This window comes from Pan troglodytes, chromosome 13 (genome assembly GCF_028858775.2).
Source record: "Pan troglodytes isolate AG18354 chromosome 13, NHGRI_mPanTro3-v2.0_pri, whole genome shotgun sequence".
NCBI lineage: Eukaryota > Metazoa > Chordata > Mammalia > Primates > Hominidae > Pan > Pan troglodytes.
The window spans coordinates 120,967,554-120,985,000 of record NC_072411.2 but is presented as its reverse complement, the minus strand read 5'-3'; the positions used below and the strand labels follow the sequence as shown (position 1 = coordinate 120,985,000).

Genomic DNA, 17,447 nt, shown 5'->3' with positions numbered 1-17,447 from the left:
ACCCAGGAGGTGGAGTTTGCGGTGAGCCGAGATCACGCCACTACACCCCAGCATGGACGACAGCGTAAGACTTTGTCTCCAAAAAAAAAAGGCAATATAAAAAATATGTAAATTGAGACACAAATAGTTAAAACGCATGGAGGACAGAGTTAAAGTGTAGAATGTTTTTATGGTTCTTTATTTGTTCACTTCTATTCTTTTGGAGTTCAAGACCAACCTGGGAAACATAGTGAGATCCTATCTCTACAAAAAAAAAAACATAAAAAATTAGCTAGGCATGATGGCACATGCCTGTAATCCCAGCTACTTGGGAGGCTAAGGTAGGAAAAGCGCTTGAGCCCAGGAGATGGAGGCTGTGGTGAGCTGTGAATACACCACTGCATTCCACACTAGGGGACACAGCAAGATTCTGTCTCAAACAAAAAAAGTTATCATCTCTTAAAATGACTTGTTCTAGGGTGGGCGCAGTAGCTCATGCTTGCACTTTGGGAGGCCAAGGTGGGAGGATCGTTTGAGCCCAGGAGTTCAAGACCAGCCTGGGAAACATAGCAAGACCCATCTTTACAAATAATAATAAAAAATAAAAATTAGCTGGGTGTGGTGGCATGTGCCTATGGTCCCAGCTACTCGGGGAGCTGAAGTAGAAGGATCGCCTGAGCCCAAGAAGTTGAGACTGCAGTGAGCCATGATCACGCCACTGCACTCCAGCCTGGATGACAGATTGAAACCCTGTCTCAATAAAAAATAAAATAAGAAAATAAAATAAGTATAAGCTGTTTTTTGTAAGTCTCACAATAACCACAGATAACCGCAAAAACCTGTAATAAATCCACTAAAAATAAAAAGCAATTAATTAAACCATACTACTAGAAAAAAACTACAAAAACAGTAAGAAAGAGGAGTTACAAAGAAACCACAAATCAAGCAGCAAAATGGCAGTAGTAAGTCCTTACTTATCAATAACAACACTGAATGTAAATGGACTATGAATAAACGAAATGTGGTATATATACACAATGGAATATTATGGAGCCATAAACAAAGAATGAACTCCCATCATTTGCAGCAACATGTATGGAACTGGAGGTCATTATGTTAAGTAAAATAAGCCAAGCACAGAAAGACAAATACGGCATGTTCTCACTCATAAGTGGGAGTTTAAAAAAGTGGATTTCAGAATATAGAGAACAGATTGGTGGTTAACAGAGGCCAGGAAGAGTAGGGGGAAGGGTAGGCCTGTTTCAGGTAATGGAGCAAGAAGTAAGTCCATTTGCTTGAGTCATTCACTGTTAAAATCTATTTCTACCAGTATAATTTCAAAGAAAAGTTGAAGTTGATTGGTGTGCTACCTGCCTTCTGGTCTGAGGAAAACCAAACTTCCCTTTAAGTAGTAATGAGGTTTTAAAAAATTTTTTTTTAATTTTGCAATTATCTCAGACTTGCAAAAAGTTACAAAAATAGTACAAAGAATTCCTGTTTACCCTTTACCCAGATTCATCAAATGTTAATACTTTACCACACTTGTTTTATTATTCATTCATATTCTCTCTCACATATATCTCTGTGTGAACTGGTTTTTGAAATGTTTGAGCATAAGTTGCAGACATGATACCCCTTTGCATCTGAATACTTCCTAAAAACTTCCTAAATGTTTGCTAAAACCAGGATATTCTCTTATACTCAAAAAATTAGCATTGATAATACTATAAACTATATTACTATTATCTAATACACAGATCTTATCCAAATATTGCCAATTGTCCCATCAATGTCCTTTATCTGGCCCAGGATCACAAGTTGTATTCACCTTCATATCTTTTTAGTCTCCTTTAATCTGTAATAGTTCCTCAGCCTTTATTTTTCTTTAATGAGCTTGACACTTCTGAAGAATACAGACCAGTTATTCTAAAGAATGAAACTCAATTTGGCCTTGTCTGAAGTGATGATATATCCTTAGTTGCATCTTATGATGAGGCCCATGTCAATTTGTACTATTACTAATGATGATATTATGTGCTTCATGATATGATGCACTTAAGGATATATCATCACTTCTGCAATTTCCAAACAAAAATGCATCATCTTGAATGTGTATTTGCACCCATTAATCAACCTCTCTCAATGGCCAGTGAATTTGTAAACTCTGGCTCAAGGGGAGTTCAAGGGAAGGCATATTACTCAAGCCTGACAGATAAAGTTTAATGGAAGCACTTTCTCTAGGACCCATCAACATACAAGCTGGTAGGAGGTCTCCAATACTTAGAGGGAAAATGCTATTTAAATGTGATTCTGTGTAAAACCTCACATCCCAATAAAACACAAGTCCTTGTTGTGCCCTCAACTGAGAAAACAGTTGCTGTCAGCACCCAGCTGAGAAACAGGAACCTAGAGGCTGAGATAAGGATTTTAGGGCTAGAGTCAAAGAAACAAGGAGGGCACTGTGGCAAGCTCAAGGGTTCTATAACCACTGTTATTCAAAAGAAAAGAACATGTTATCTGTTAATCTCCTTGAAAGTAAGGTGGGAATGTCAGATTCCAACCAAGTCATGCTAGGGGAAAGTGAGAGAAGAACAGATCAATCACATTCCCCTCTTGTCCAATTAATCTTTCAGAGTCAGGGCCAAGAAATAAGCTGTAATTGCACAAAGAAGACTTCAATAAAAAATATTCAGGCAGAAGGGGCTTAGTCCCTGGACAGGCCTCCATACAACACAGAAACTCCCGACATGCCTGTCATAATGATGCTTTCACCCTGACCTCAGCAGATCTTCAATTCCACTTAATCCATCAACAAGTCCTTCCAGCTTCAAATATATGTCTTTGAATCTGGCTATTCTTCCCCATTTCCACTGTCATTACCTTAGTCAAGCTACCATCATCTCTCAACTGCTGATTTACTGGCTTCTATATCATCTATTTTCCAGACAGTGGCTACTTTTTCAAAACACAGTACTCTTTTTAAAACACAGCTTAAGATCATCTGATGGCTTCCAGGACTATGTGATCTGATTCCTGACTCTCTGACCTTATCCAGAGCCACTCTTCCCCTCATGAGGAACGTTCCCACCTCTGGATCTTTGTGGTTCCCTCTGAAACACTCAGATCTTTGAATGGCTGGCTTAGTTCTTTCACTCAGTATTCAACTAAAAAGGCCTTCCTTGTCAATCCTATCTAATATTGTCCTACCCCAATCATTCCCTATTTCATTACCTTGTTTTATTCCCTCCATTTCATTCCTCCACTATCTAAAATTATTATATATTTATATTTCCTTACACTTGGCTCAAAAAAAAAAAAAGATGAACAAAGAAGCTGGTAATTTTTTTAAAAACTACCAATGAGGTTGGAAACAGACAAAGATGACTTATCTGTGTATACCTTTTCCTACAATTTTAATTTCTTTTTGTTTGTTTGAGACCAGGTCTCTTGGTCACCAAGGTTTGACCTCCTGGGCTCATGGTCCTCCTATCTCACCCTCCCAAGGAGCTGGAACTACTGGTGTGTTCCACCGCACCCAGCTAACTTTTTTATTTTTTGTAGAGATAAGGTCTTGCTATCTTGCCAAGGCTAGTCTCAAACTCCTGGGCTCAAGCGATTCTCCCACCTCAGCTTCCCAAAGTGCTGGGCCTGCAGACATGAACCCCTACACCTGGCCCTAATTTTAACTTCTGAGTTTTTTAATTTTTTTTTTAAATAGAGACAGAGTCTCACTATGTTGCCCCAGTTGGTCTCGAATTCCTGCCCTCAAGTGATCCTCTTGCCTCAGCCTCTCAAAAGTGCTGAGATTACAGGCATGAGCCACTGGGCCTGGCTATTTTAAAATAAAAACCTCAATTATTTATGCATTTCTTTGCTATCTGTCTATCTTCCAGAATGAAAGCTCTTTGAGCACAGGGACTTTTTCACAGAGCTTATGTATCCAGCCCTAGAATGGTAATCAGGGCTCATTAAATATTTGCTGAATAAACAAATGCATCTACAACAGCTATGACCAGCTAAGGGGGAAAAAACTTTTTTCGCTCCCTTACATAGTCACTCTTAACACAGTACAGAATATTTCACCTCTGGTCATCAAAATGTGTGAGGCACACACACCAAGGAATGCTCCAGAGGCCACCAGCTGGATATCCTATAATTCAATTCTGACACTATTTACCTAAAGATAGCATCAGATCCCACAGGTTAAGGGCTCAGTACCACAAGGCTGCTTCCACTTCAGATGCCAATTGCAAGGCACAGGTTGTGACCTGTGCTTCTGATTGATTTGCTATAAATTGGTGTTCCCTGGCCAGGCGCGGTGACACACACCTGTAATCCCAACACCTTGGGAGGGGCGAATCGCTTGAGCCCAGGAGTTCAAAATTAGCCTGGGCCACATGGCAGAACCCCACCTCTTAATTAATTAATTAATTGGGGGTAAATTGAGGTTCCCAAAACCCCCCCATGGGGTTTGATCAATTTGTTAGAACAACTCACAGAACTCAGGGAAACACTTCACTTACATTTACCTATTTATTACAAAGGATACAGATGAACAGCCACATGGAAGAGATACATGATGCATAGGGCAAGGGATGGGGGAAAGGGCTTGGAGCTTCCGTGCTGTTACCGGGAGTGCCAGGTACATTCATGTGCTCAACAATCCAAACCCTGTCCTTTTGGGTTTTTATGCAGGTTTCATTAATAGGCATGACTGAATAATCACTGGCCATTGGTAGTCAGCTCAATCTTCGGCTCCACTCCCCTTCCCAGAAGGTGGGGGATGGAACTGAAAGTTCCAACCCTCTAATCACATGGTTGGTTCTCTCAGCAATCAGTCTCCCATCTTGAGGCTATTCAGGAGTCCCCAGCTATCAATCATCTCATTAGCATATAAAAAGACACTTATCACTTAGAAGTTCTGAAGGTTTTAGGAGCCAGGAACCAGGGGCACACCCCAATTATGTATTTCTTTCTTTTTTTTTTTTTTTTTGAGACCGGAGTCTCACTCTGTTGCCCAGGCTGGAGTGCAATGGTACGATCTCGGCTCGCTGCAACCTCTGCCTCCCGCGTTCATGCAATTCTCCCGCCTCAGCCTCCCGAATAGGCGGGATTACAGGCACCCGCCATCGTGCCCGGATAATTTTTGTATTTTTGTAGAGACAGGGTTTCACCATGCTGACCAGGCTGGAGTATTTCTTATTATATCACAATATCACATCAGCAAAGCCACGAGTTGGACCTATTCATATGAAAAAGGCGTTCCCCTCTTACCACCATCTCCTTGTTGCTATTTTTTACTCAGTGCGTGCACTCTGCCACAGCTGTACCCAACCCCTTCAATAGTGTCTTTCCTCCTCCTGAGGCCAATCCAAAATCCTCCAGTTCTTTCATCCTCCCCCACATCAAATCAATCTCTCTCACAATGTCAACTATTATCTGCAGAAGAGTCATTTTGCAGATTTGTCGTCTCAAGTTTCATGTCTGCATCACCAACTGCCTGTTCCACCTTTCCAAATGCATGTCCAACCACTTCAATCTAGTGTGTCAAACTAGCTCTCCACTCCTGATCGTCCCATTTCCTTGAGTGGACCCTTCTTTCTCCAAATCACCTAAGAGGAAAACTAAGTTATTTCTGACTTTTTCCTTTACTTTATTTCCCCAAAGGGAAACCAGTCATGAAATTTAAGACACTCTGTCTACTTAGCATTCTTCCTCCTTTTATTATTTCCACCACGCCCCTAGATCTGGACTTACTGCAACAGCACTGACTGAAGCATGTGTCTCCAAGGTGTGCCCTTCCTAATTCCACCCTGCAGGCAACCTCCAGATTAATTTTGCTGTATTGCTTCATCAGGTCAATCCCTTTTCAAAAACAGTCCATGAGCACTTACTAAACACTGTGGTGGCCCACCTGCAACAGAATAACCTGAGATGCAAAGTCCTGAGATTCACCTTCAAGAGGATTCAGTTGGTGTGGAGTAGGGCCACGAGTCTGCAATTTTAACAAGCATTCCAGATGACTGTCATGTGAGATTTCTTAGCTTTGGTCCACAAGACTCCATAGTCGACCCTTAATCTTTTTTTTTTTTTTTTTAAGGCTTATTTCCATTTCCTCCTACCTTGAACTCTGTTATGTGAACTGCGCTGGTCTTACACTAAACTCCTGGAATAAACCTTTCAAATGCCTGTCTGCAGGGCTTTACTCCACTAAGCTTCTTCCTTATGAATCCTTACCATATTTTATTTACCTTTTCCAGACCCAGCTCAAGACCCACCCTCTCCATGAGCACCTGTTGTGTGTCCCTCTCACGTGATACTTTCCCAAGGCTATCTCACACCACTGTTCACTTACCCTAGTGATATGCCCTATAAGCTTCATGATGGCTTTTATAGGAAATCTCTGGGGATCTTTAACCTCAAATACAGAGCCACGCTGGCAGAAGGGGGTGGGAAGAACCCTGGTCCAGTTTGGCCTCCTATTAGCAATATTGCCCAAGTCTCCTCCCCCAACAACTTTATGGAACACTAAGTCTTCCTAGAACAAAAGTTTTAAAAAAATTGACTTAGAAACGATGGATATGTTCAATGTGAATTATACCTCCACAAAACTGTTAAAAATAAAAATAAAACTTGAATAAAGGGGTAAGAGTGAAGAATAAAAAACTGCAGAAAGTTGTATAGATCAACAAAATGGCCTGAAACATCCCCTTCTATTTGCATGGCTGCCTCAGCCCAGTCTCCAACCCCTCCAACACCAAGTGCAGGACTGTTAAGGTAAGCAGCCTGACTGATGTCCCTGGCTCCAGACTCTCCCCCTTTAAAACACCCATTCTCAGGAATCTGAACATCCTACTTTGTCATCTTCATGCAGCATTTGGAAACTGCCTATACAGTTCTGTCCTCCAATCTTTATGGGGTGATTTTGCCTCAAGTTTCCTCCTTAAAGGAGTGTGAATGATTAGTAGCCTATGTTAGAAAATCTATTGCTGGCCGGGCGCAGTGGTTCATGCCTGAAATCCCAGTACTTTGGGAGGCCGAGGTGGGCGGATCACCTGAGGTGGAGAGTTCGAAACCAGCCTGAGCAACATGGAGAAACCCCATTTCTACTAAAAATACAAAACTAGCCAGGCATGGTGGCGCATGCCTGTAATCCCAGCTACTTGGGAGGTAGAGGCAGGAGAATCGCTTGAACCCGGGAGGCGGAGGTTGCAGTGAGCCGAGATTGCGCCATTGCACTCCAGCCTGGGCAACAAGAGTGAAACTGCGTCTCAAAAGAAAAAAAGAAAAGAAAAGAAAATCTATTGCTGCTGCCGCAAACCAACAAGTCTCCAGGGACCAGGCCCAGACCAACTTGGACAAGGTATCTATTTCTAGAGAAAGCAATTATTCACTACCCACTGATTAAATCACTCTCCTACAAGAGAGTGTGGCTCTTGGGAAATGCAGTTTCCCTTTCCTCCTTCAACTAGGTGTTTCCCTCGGTCACCAGGGGAACTCAGGACATCAGAAATGGTTCAGTCTACAGTCCACAAGATCTCTGATGAGATTACCTCAATTGCTCAACAGTTATGTTAGAAGATAGAACTGACAGGCTCACGCCTGTAATCCCAACACTTTGGGAGGCTGAGGCAGGTGGATCACGAGGTCAGGAGATCAAAACCATCCTGGTTAACACGGTGAAACCCCATCTCTACTAAAAATACAAAAAATCAGCCAGGCGTGGTGGCAGACGCCTGTAGTCCCAGCTACTTGGGAGGCTGAGGCAGGAGAATGGCCTGAACTCGGGAGGCGGAGCTTGCAGTGAGCCGAGACTGTGCCACTGCACTCCAGCCTGGGTGACAGAGCAAGACTCTGTCTCCAAAAAAAAAAAAAAAAGAAGAAGAAGATAGAACTGACTTGCCTGGAACCAAATAGAGAGGAGTGTAGGAATCACATTAATTTTCTCTTATGAGATAAATCCCAAGCTCTCTCTCCCTAAGGAAAGGTGGAGGAGCAATATATCTCTCCTAAAGCCCTACTAAGAGAGGAAGGTCAAGAATACAGCCTAGTGAGAAGGGTGGGTCCGTATAAGTCAAGATTAGTGAAATTACAAGTAGCTCTTGTAGAGCACAGTTTAGCAATGCCAAACAAGTAAGCAAACCTGAGGAAAAGATACAGGTTATGGCAGCTGGAGCTGAGGGAGGTAAACCTATAAATTACTGAAAAGTGAAACCAGTGGAAGGGTTTATGTAATGGGGTGACTCGCTCTCCTGAAGCCTTGCCCTTTATCAGCTTCGGGAAGGAGGCTCTTTCCTCCTTCTCAGGTGGGCTCTGGAGCAGCAGTTCTCAAAGCATGGTCCACAGACCCTGAGGGGACCCTAAGATCCTTTTGGCGGTCCTGCTACATAGAAAATATTTTCATAACAAAACTAAGAGGTAGCTGGGTGGGGTGACTTGTGCCTATAATCCCAACACTTTGGGAGGCCAAGGTGGGCAAATTACTTGGGCTCCAGAGTTCAAGACCAGCATGGGCAACATGGTGAAACCTTGTCTCTACAAAAAAAAAATACAAAAAATCAGCTAGATGTGGTGGTGCATGCCTATGGTGGGAGGATCACCTGAGCCTGGGGGGTGGAGACTGCAGTAAGCCATGATCATGCCACTGCACTCCAGCCTGTCTTCGGAAAAAGAAAAAGAAAAAGAAAAAAACCTAAGATGTTATTTGCCTTTTTACTGTGCTGACCTTTCCACTGATAGAGCAAAAGCAATAATGAGTAAAACTGCTGGTGACTTAGCATGAATCAAGATGATGGCACGAAATTAGATTCTTACCCACTATACTTTTCCACCACACAGTGAAAGAATACAGCCAGGTTTACTTGATGGCACAGTGTAAATTTTTTTTTTTCTTTTTGAGACAGAGTCTCGATCTGTCGCCAGGCTGGAGTGCAGTGGCGCGATCTCGGCTCACTGCAACCTCCGCCTCCTGGGTTCACGCCATTCTCCTGCCTCAACCTCCTGAGTCGCTGGGACTACAGGCACTTACTACCACGCCCGGCTAATTTTTTGTATTTTTAGTAGAGACAGGGTTTCACCGTGTTAGCCAGGATGGCCTCGATCTCCTGACCTCGTGATCTGCCCGCCTCGGCCTCCCAAAGTGCTGGGATTACAGGCGTGAGCCACTGCACCCAGCCCGACACAGTGTAAATTATATTAAATCTCATTAAAAAGTGTCCTTGAGTATGCTTTTTAATATTCTGTGTGATAAAATGTGAAGTACATATAAAACATTTATGCTGCATGCAGAACATGTTGATTATCTCTAAAGCACTTGTGTGATTGTCTGAATTGCAGGATTTTTCTGTGGAACGCCATGTTTACTTGAAAGAATGAATGACACATAAGTAATAGTTATTCCGACTTCATTATTTGGCAAAGGTTCTGGAAAATGAAACAAAGTAAGCCTGTCACTTCAAGGAAACCAACTGACTGTACTTGTTGCCAATGATAAAATTTGAGCTTCCCAAAGAAAATTAGAATTTTGGCAAAATGGTATCTGCCACCACGAGTTTGAGTGCTTCCCAATATTTAACTACTTCTGTGAAGAGATTGTGGTGATATGATTTTTTTGACACTATACAATAAACTGTGACACGTGGGAGATCTGCATAACTCAGTGAACCAGTATTTTCCTAACAGTCATGCCTCACATAATGTTTCAGTCAACAGATAGTCCCCATAGAAGACAATGTCCCATAAGATTATCATTCCAGGCTGGGTGTGGTGGCTCACGCCTGTAATCCCAGCACTTTGGGAGGCCGAGGTAGGTGGATCACGAGGTCAGGAGATCGAAACCATCCTGGCTAACATGGTGAAACCCCATCTCTACTAAAAATACAAAAAAATTAGCCAGGTGTGGTGGCGGGTGCCTGTAGTCCCAGCTACTTGGGAGGCTGAGGCAGGAGAATGGCGTGAACGAGGAAGGTGGAGGTTGCAGTGAGCCGAGATCGCGCCACTGCACTCCAGCCTAGCGACAGATTGAGACTCTCTCTAAAGAAAGAAAAAAAAAAAAAAGATTATCATTCCTTATTTTTACAGTAGCCTTTTCTATGTTTCAATGTTTACATACATTGTGTTGCAACTGTGTTGCAACTGCAGAGAATACTCATTATGGTGACATGCTGTTCAGGTTTGCAGCCTAGGAGCAATAGGCTATACCATGACTGTGTAGCATGACTGTATCACATGTTACAGAATCATGTATGGATCTAAGACCCAGTCAAAGTGAGACAGATCCATGGATTTTAACATAACAAAGTATGAAATGTTCACTGATATCATTTCAGATTCCACACTGTAACTAGCCTTTACAAAATCATGCCTTGTTTTGCATAGTACCAATACCCACAACTATCTGAGAAGACTACTGAAATACTTCATCCTTTTCCAGCCATCTGTGTGCAGCTGGATTTTCATTATTCAATCAAAACAACTATCACAATAGATTGGAGAAACATATGAAAATCCAGCTGTCTTCTATTAAGTCAGACACTAAAGAGATCTAAAAAACAATGCCACTCTTCTCACTAATATTTTTAAAACAGTAGCATTTTTTAAATGAAAACATTAAGTGAACTTACGCTAACCATAACTTAGGTTAGAAATGCTGTTTGTGTTAACTAACTTACGTTAGCATACAGTTAATGTAAATTGTAACATACATAAAAATGTTATTCATGTTAGTAATGGGCTTATTACTTCTAAATGAATATTTCAGTTCCTAATATGATAAATATTAAAATATAGGCTAAGCGCAGTGGCTCAAGCCTGTAAGCACTTTGGGAGGTTGAGGCGGGAGGATTGTTTGAGCCCAGGAGTTTGAGACCAGCCTGGGCAATATAGTGAGACCCCATCTCTAAACAAAATTTAAAAATAAAAAATTGAATATTGAAATATATATATATATCCCTTTTTTTTTAACTGAAGATTCCAAAGAGCTTTTTCAAGTACATAAAGAAATCCTGAGCCCAAAAACTCTGAGCTCTGAGCACTGCCGGTCTAGAGAAGCACTAGGGTCCAGCATATCTATGAGGGCTCCGAAGGACAAGGTCCTTTGTATTGTAAGGCCTAAGAGAAACGAGCACTCTCAGTATTTGTTCCCAACTCTGCCAAAAGAGAAGGTAAGAAGTAAAAGGCATTAAAGGAAAAGCTTTTCTCTGTAATTTACTGACTTTTGGTGATTTACCAAAGCACCTGATCACAGGCTAAAATTCAGACACTATGATCAGACAATTCCAAGGTCATAGAAGGAATCTAGTGAGAAAGCTAAATCCAACTCCAAAACATGAGTATCAGATGGATTCTGAAGTTAAGGCTTCATCTAGATACAGATTTTCAGCAAATGACAACTTCCTATTCACACATTCATTTCTGCATTTGGTTATGTATTCTCTCTGTCCCCTTCTTCCTTCCTCTTTGCTCTACCCATCCTTTCTTTTTTTTTTTTTTTTTAGGTTGGTATTATAACATTTATTAAAATAATGCTGTGGGTTAATAGAAACAGCAAAGAACCAAAGAATTAAAATGCAAGCTATGTAAAATCCCAACTAAAACCCAAAAGTGTCTAATGTATTCATTCATTAGCTAACTAAAAGCCCAAAAAAGACAAGACACCCAATATAATAAAGTACTGCAAAACAATTGGCAATTTTCAGTTATCAAAACTGTGGATTTTGCATTTTGTATCCTTTTCTCAATCAAGAAAAAAATTCTTTTTGAATGTTATATAACATACATATAAAACAAGATAGAAAAATACATTATAAACTTGTAACAATGGCTGTAAATCTACCCATCCTTTCAATGCTGGTGTTGCTCTGAGTTCAGACTTCTCACTTTGCCTGGCACACAGTGAGCACTCAACAAGTGGCAGCTGCCATTATTACCTCTCTCCCAGAGCAATCCCTTCCACGTCACGGCTTCAACCACCTCCTATATTATCAACTCTATCATCACCCAGGCCTCTCTTGTGAGCTCCAGACCTACAGAATGAACTCCTGGGCCTTTCTACCTGGATGTGCTGCTGCATCACCACCCACATGGTCACTGAAATCAGAAACTTACAATCATTCTACACTGCTCCTTCTCCCATTCTTCTACCTCTATTCTGCCACCAGGTTTTGTCAACACTACCATGGTTAACATCTCTCTAAACCCTCTCCATTTCCACTAGAGCAAACATAAAGCCTTCATCATCTCTAGCCTAGGCCACTATAATAGTTTTCTCATTGACTCCCTGCCTCCAGTCTAAAATTCTTCCTATTCAACCAACATATTGACACTACAGTAATCTTAAATACAAATCTGACATGATTTTCCTGATAATTATCTTTCTGTGGTTTTCCTGGAACATATTCTTTACATGATTTTACTCATGTATCCCTGAAAGAATTTTTAAAACTATGTGTTCCTTACATATAAGGTAACGTCTAGGCCAGACCCAGTAGATCACTCCTGTACTCCCAGCACTTTGGGAAGCTGAGGCAGGAGGATCACTTGGGCCCAGGAATTTGAGACCAGCCTGGGCAACATAGAGAGACCCCCATCACTACTAAAAATTTTTTAAAATTAGCCAGATGGGTGGTGCATGCCTGTAGTCTCAGCTACTCAGGAGGGTGAGACAGGAGGATGGCTTGAACCCAGGAGTTGGAGTTTACAGTGAGCTATGATCACACCATGGCACTCCAGCCTGGATAACCTCCTGGGCTCAATACATCCTCCCACCTCAGCCTACAAATAGCTGGGACTATAGGAGCACGCTACCATGCTTGGCTAATTTTTACATATTTTTTTTTGTAGAGAAGAGGTTTCGCCATGTTGCCCAGGCTGGTCTCGAATTTCTGGGTCTCAAGCGATCAGCCTGCCTCAGGCTCCCAAAGTGTTGGATTTACAGGTGTGAGCCACAACACCCAGTCTTAAAATAGGTATTAACTATCTTACTGAGTAACACACACCTGAACTAAAAGAAATCTCTTTAAAAATTTTATGCAAGTTTTATCCAAATAACTTAAAAATTCCATTGTCCCAAAAGACATTCCCGTTACATTTAACTGTTGTGTTCTTTTCAGAATATCTTAACAAAGAATACAGTTTACACGAATGGGATTGTGTATTGGCAAGCCTTCTGGGTTGGGAGGTAACTTAAATCACTAAAGGAGGTGTTCCTGAAAATAAATATTTCCAAAGTAGTCCTTATTTGTATCTGAGGACATTTTTACACTCAGGTCAATACACCATATTAAAATTTGGGAAGTGTGAGGGATTTGCCACACACAGCCTCCTACCCTTTTTTTGTAAGGGCAGTTTTAGAAAAAGAGTTCATTGGGGCCGGGCGCGGTGGCTCACACCTGTAATCCCAACACTTTGGGAGGCCGAGGCAGGTGAATCACGAGGTCAGGAGTTCGAGACCAGCCTGGCCAAGATGGTGAAACCCCGTCTCTACTAAAAAATACAAAAAATTAACCGAGCGTGGCAGCATGCGCCTCTAATCCCAGCTACTCCGGAGAATGAGGTAGGAGAATCGCTTGAACCCAGGAGGTGGAAGTTGCAGTGAGCCAAGATCGTGCCATTGCACTCCAGCCTGGGCGACGGAGCAAGACTCTGTCTCAAAAAAAAAAAAAAAAGTTCACTGGGAAGCTGAGGATCTGGAAATGTATTCATCTAAAGCTAGACGTGCAAGTGTATCCCTTGGAAGTCTACAACCCTGATTACTCCAGCTTGAAAACCACTGCTCCAGGGATATAGTTCTAACTCAGCAAAACATCCAAGGCCCTTTGTGATCTAACCCCTATTAACTTCACTCTTTCCATTTGTTACTGGATGGCTCCCTCCAAATCTAGCCCAGGTCTGTCAAACTGTTTCCAGTTCTCTTTTCAGGACTTGCTGTCTCTTTCCTAAAGCCACTGTGTATCTGGAATGTCCACCCACCTCTCTATTCGCAGAAAACACTTGATAATTTTTCAAGGATTGATTCAGTCCAATATAAGTAGCTGCTAACTTTCTGAGCACAAAGTGGGTGGTTTAAATGCAAACAGTGTCTCAGTATTCAGTGCAAGAAACAGAAGGATGGGATGGAACACTGTCCCAAAGGGTCCCCCAAATGCTAAATCAACAGGTGCTGCAGTTAAAGAATAGGTGATTTGTAGTATCTGAGAAAGCAAAGAAGATTTCATCAAGGAAGGATTAAAATATTTCCGAGATCCAGAATGGGAATGTGAAGACTAGGAGGAATGGCAATAATGTCGTTTTCTAAGTAAGTCCGGATTAAGTATTTCCTGTTCTATCACAGCACACACCACAGTATGGCAAATGCTCGTTTACTTGATTAATAATCTCCTAGACTGTAAATTCCGTGAAAACATGCTTGTCCTATTAGCCACTCTATCCCCTCAATCCCTCCCATTGTACCCAGGCTCATTAAATATTTGTCAATGTTTACTAAAAATTGTTTAGTGAATGATTAAATAAAGGAATTGATGAATGAAGAATTAAATTCCACAGGATCTCAGATCCTGTTTGAATCTGTGGAGTTTAGGAACGTATTCTTCTACAGATACTGAGGATGGAGAAGTGAAAAAGCAGATATCCATGTTAAATTCGGCCCTGGAGCCTGCGAGGAGCTTGGGCTCACACCCAGAGGGAATTTAAACCTCAGCGCGGCAGGACAGAGGAAGCTCGGAGGCCAGAACTAGGGGATGAGGCAGGGTTCGGGCACCCGGAGGCGAGGCCGACTAAGTTCGCGGGGCGTGGCGGAGAGGAGAAGGGCTCCGAGGAGGCGCGAACTCCCGGCCGGGTAGGAGGCCGCGGCTCCCTGGCCTCCCGGGGGATGAGAGGTGGCGGGAGGAAGCGGGGCTAGGGTGAGAGTGGCCGGAGGGCTGGGGACCCGCGCGAAAGGACTCAGGTAGAGGGAGGTCGGGAGCGTGGGACCGGCGGAGTGTCTGGGGTCGGCTCCCCTGGATCCGCAGCCGCACTCACCTAGGGGATCCAGCTTCGCCCCGGCTCGGCACCGGCTCCACGCTACTTCCTCCCTCGGCCTGCTGGGCTACCCGGCAGCCTCAGGCGCCCCTAGCAACCACGCACCGCCACGCGTGACCCGCGCACTCGGCCGCCAGCGCCGCTGCCGCCTGCCACACACCGCGCGCGCCCCCAGCGGACAGACCGAGGGTCTGGAAGAAGAGGGCGGGAGGCAAGCGCGGGGAATCTCGGGGCTTCTGGGGCCTGTAGGGGCGGGTCGTCACCTGACTCGCGCACGCGCAGTCCCCTCAGTGCGGTGGGATCCGGCGAGCGGAATTCTGGGAGCTGTAGTCCCGTGGTTAAAGCTCTGAAAGGCTCCATTCGGAGCATCCAGGACTCTCTCTTTCTACTCTAATTCCACCTACTCCCTATGGACTGTTTTCTTTTTTAGAGACAGAATCTCGCTCTGTCGCCCAGGCTGGAGTGCAGCGACGTGATCATAGCTCACTGCGAACTTGAACTCCTGCTCAAGCGATCCGCCCGCCCCCAGCCTTCCGAGTAGCTGGGACTACAGGCACGCCACCATGCTGGGCTATTTTTAATTTTTTTTTCTCAGGACAGGGTCTCACTATGTTACCCAGACTGGTCTTAAACTCTTGGTCTCAAGTGATCCTCCTGCATCAGCCTCCTGGTCGCTGGGATTACAACGGGAGCCCCCACGCCTGGCCTGGACTCTTTGGCCTTGCCTCAATTGAAAATCAAAGGGCCCAGGCTCAGTTGAAGGATTTCTAGAAAAAGCCTTTGAGTTTGGCCGCAGGAAAGGGGAGATTGCCCGATTCACTCTGCCTCCCTCTAACCCATCCTTCCCTAACCCCAACCCACCCAGCGGGGCAAAATTAAAACCACCTGCCTGCTTTATGGGCTTCAAGTGTGAACGTTAGGAAATACTGACTCAATTCCTTATCTCGTTAGCTCCCCAGACAAGCCAGATCGCGCTCCTGCCTCAGATGTCCGTAGACCTGAGAGATTTGGAGATCTAAGAAAGCTGGAAGATGAAAGGATCTTTCCTAGGCAATTGGCTACAGAAATAAAGGGGACAAAGATAAAACTAATCTGATGAAAACAATCTGGACCAGAGGAAGGATCTCAATAAATAACTTATTTAGTCAACAGTCGTTGATGGATGCTAAAAGTATTAGATAATTTATGGGAGAATTTTACACTGAAGGATGTACACTGAAGATAACCTACATGTACTAATCAATCTTAGATCACGAAACATGGGACAGCTGAGCATTGTGTTTCTTGATGTGATGCAATTGAACAGAAATATTTATGAAGTATAGCGTATTTTTGTAAAAAAAAAAAAAAGTTGAGTGACTCTAATCAAGTTTTGGCTGTAATTTCCAGTTAACAAGAAATAAAGAGAAACAACTGTATAACACTACAAGAAAGCAATCAAACAAATCCAGAATGTGGGCCAATGTACAGAATAAATGACCTCTTCTTCCTTCAACAATTTTAGGGTATAAAAATGAGGAGAGATGTTTTAGATTATAAGAGATTTAAGAAATATATTCAAATGTTGGCCAGGTACAGTGGCTCACACTTGTAATCCCAACACTCTGAGGATCACTTGAGGTCAGGAGTTCAAGACCAGCCTGGGCAACATGGTGAAACCCCGTCTCCAACAAAAAATAAAAAAATTAGCCAGGCATGGTGGTGCACACCTGTAGCCCCCAGCTACTCAGGAGGCTGAGGCAGGAGAATCGCTTGAACCCAGGAGACAGAAGTTGCAGTGAGCCAAGATTGTGCCACTGCATTCCAGCCTGGGCAACAGAGCAAGACTCCCTCTTGAGAAAAAAAAAAGAAATATATTCAAATGCAATGAGTGCAGCTTGTTTGGATCCTGATTCAAACAAACTGTAAAATGACATTTTTGAGACTGAGAAATAAAAATTTTAAGTACCACCGCAACCAACTTAATGGACCCCATCGTGGCTAAGGGGACACTAGAGCAACCTTAAAAACTGAGTTCCCGGCCGGGCGCAGTGGCTTACGCCTGTAATCCCAGCACTTTGAGAGGCCAAGGCGGGTGGATCACGAGGTCAGGAGATCGAGACCATCCTGGCTAACACGGTGAAACCCCACCTCTACTAAAAATACAAAAAATTAGCTAGGCGTGGTGACAGGCACCTGTAGTCCCAGCTACTAGGGAGGCTGAGGCAGGAGAATGGCGTGAACCCGGGAGGCAGAGCTTGCAGTGAGCCAAGATCACACCACTGCACTCCAGCCTGGGCGACAAAGCAAGACTCTTTGAGAAAAAAAAAAAAAAAAAAAAAAAACTGAATTCCTGGCTATGATGAGATGGGAGGTCCAACACACCTCAATATGCCCCTTCCTTATTAACCTTTAAACAGAATTCTTTCCTAAGGAGTAAGCAGAAACCAGCTCTAGAAATCAAGAAAGGGATG

At 43.2% G+C, this 17,447-nt stretch overlaps 1 protein-coding gene across 25 annotated transcripts in view; it reads right to left on the bottom strand.

Annotated features, from left to right (window-relative positions):
- TTLL4 (tubulin tyrosine ligase like 4) overlaps positions 1–15,286 on the bottom strand; it is a 47,293-nt gene extending 32,007 nt beyond the window's left edge. For 6 of the 25 annotated variants that reach the window (XR_010149882.1, XM_009444320.4, XM_009444325.4 and 3 more), the window contains exon 1: positions 14,995–15,262. The gene's annotated coding sequence lies outside the window, so the exon portion shown is untranslated. Of the gene's footprint in view, positions 1–14,994 lie in introns of all 25 variants that reach the window. The other 19 variants (XM_054679368.2, XM_054679377.2, XM_016950525.3 and 16 more) reach the window with 8 other exon arrangements.
- Between the last annotated feature and the right edge of the window lie 2,161 nt (positions 15,287–17,447).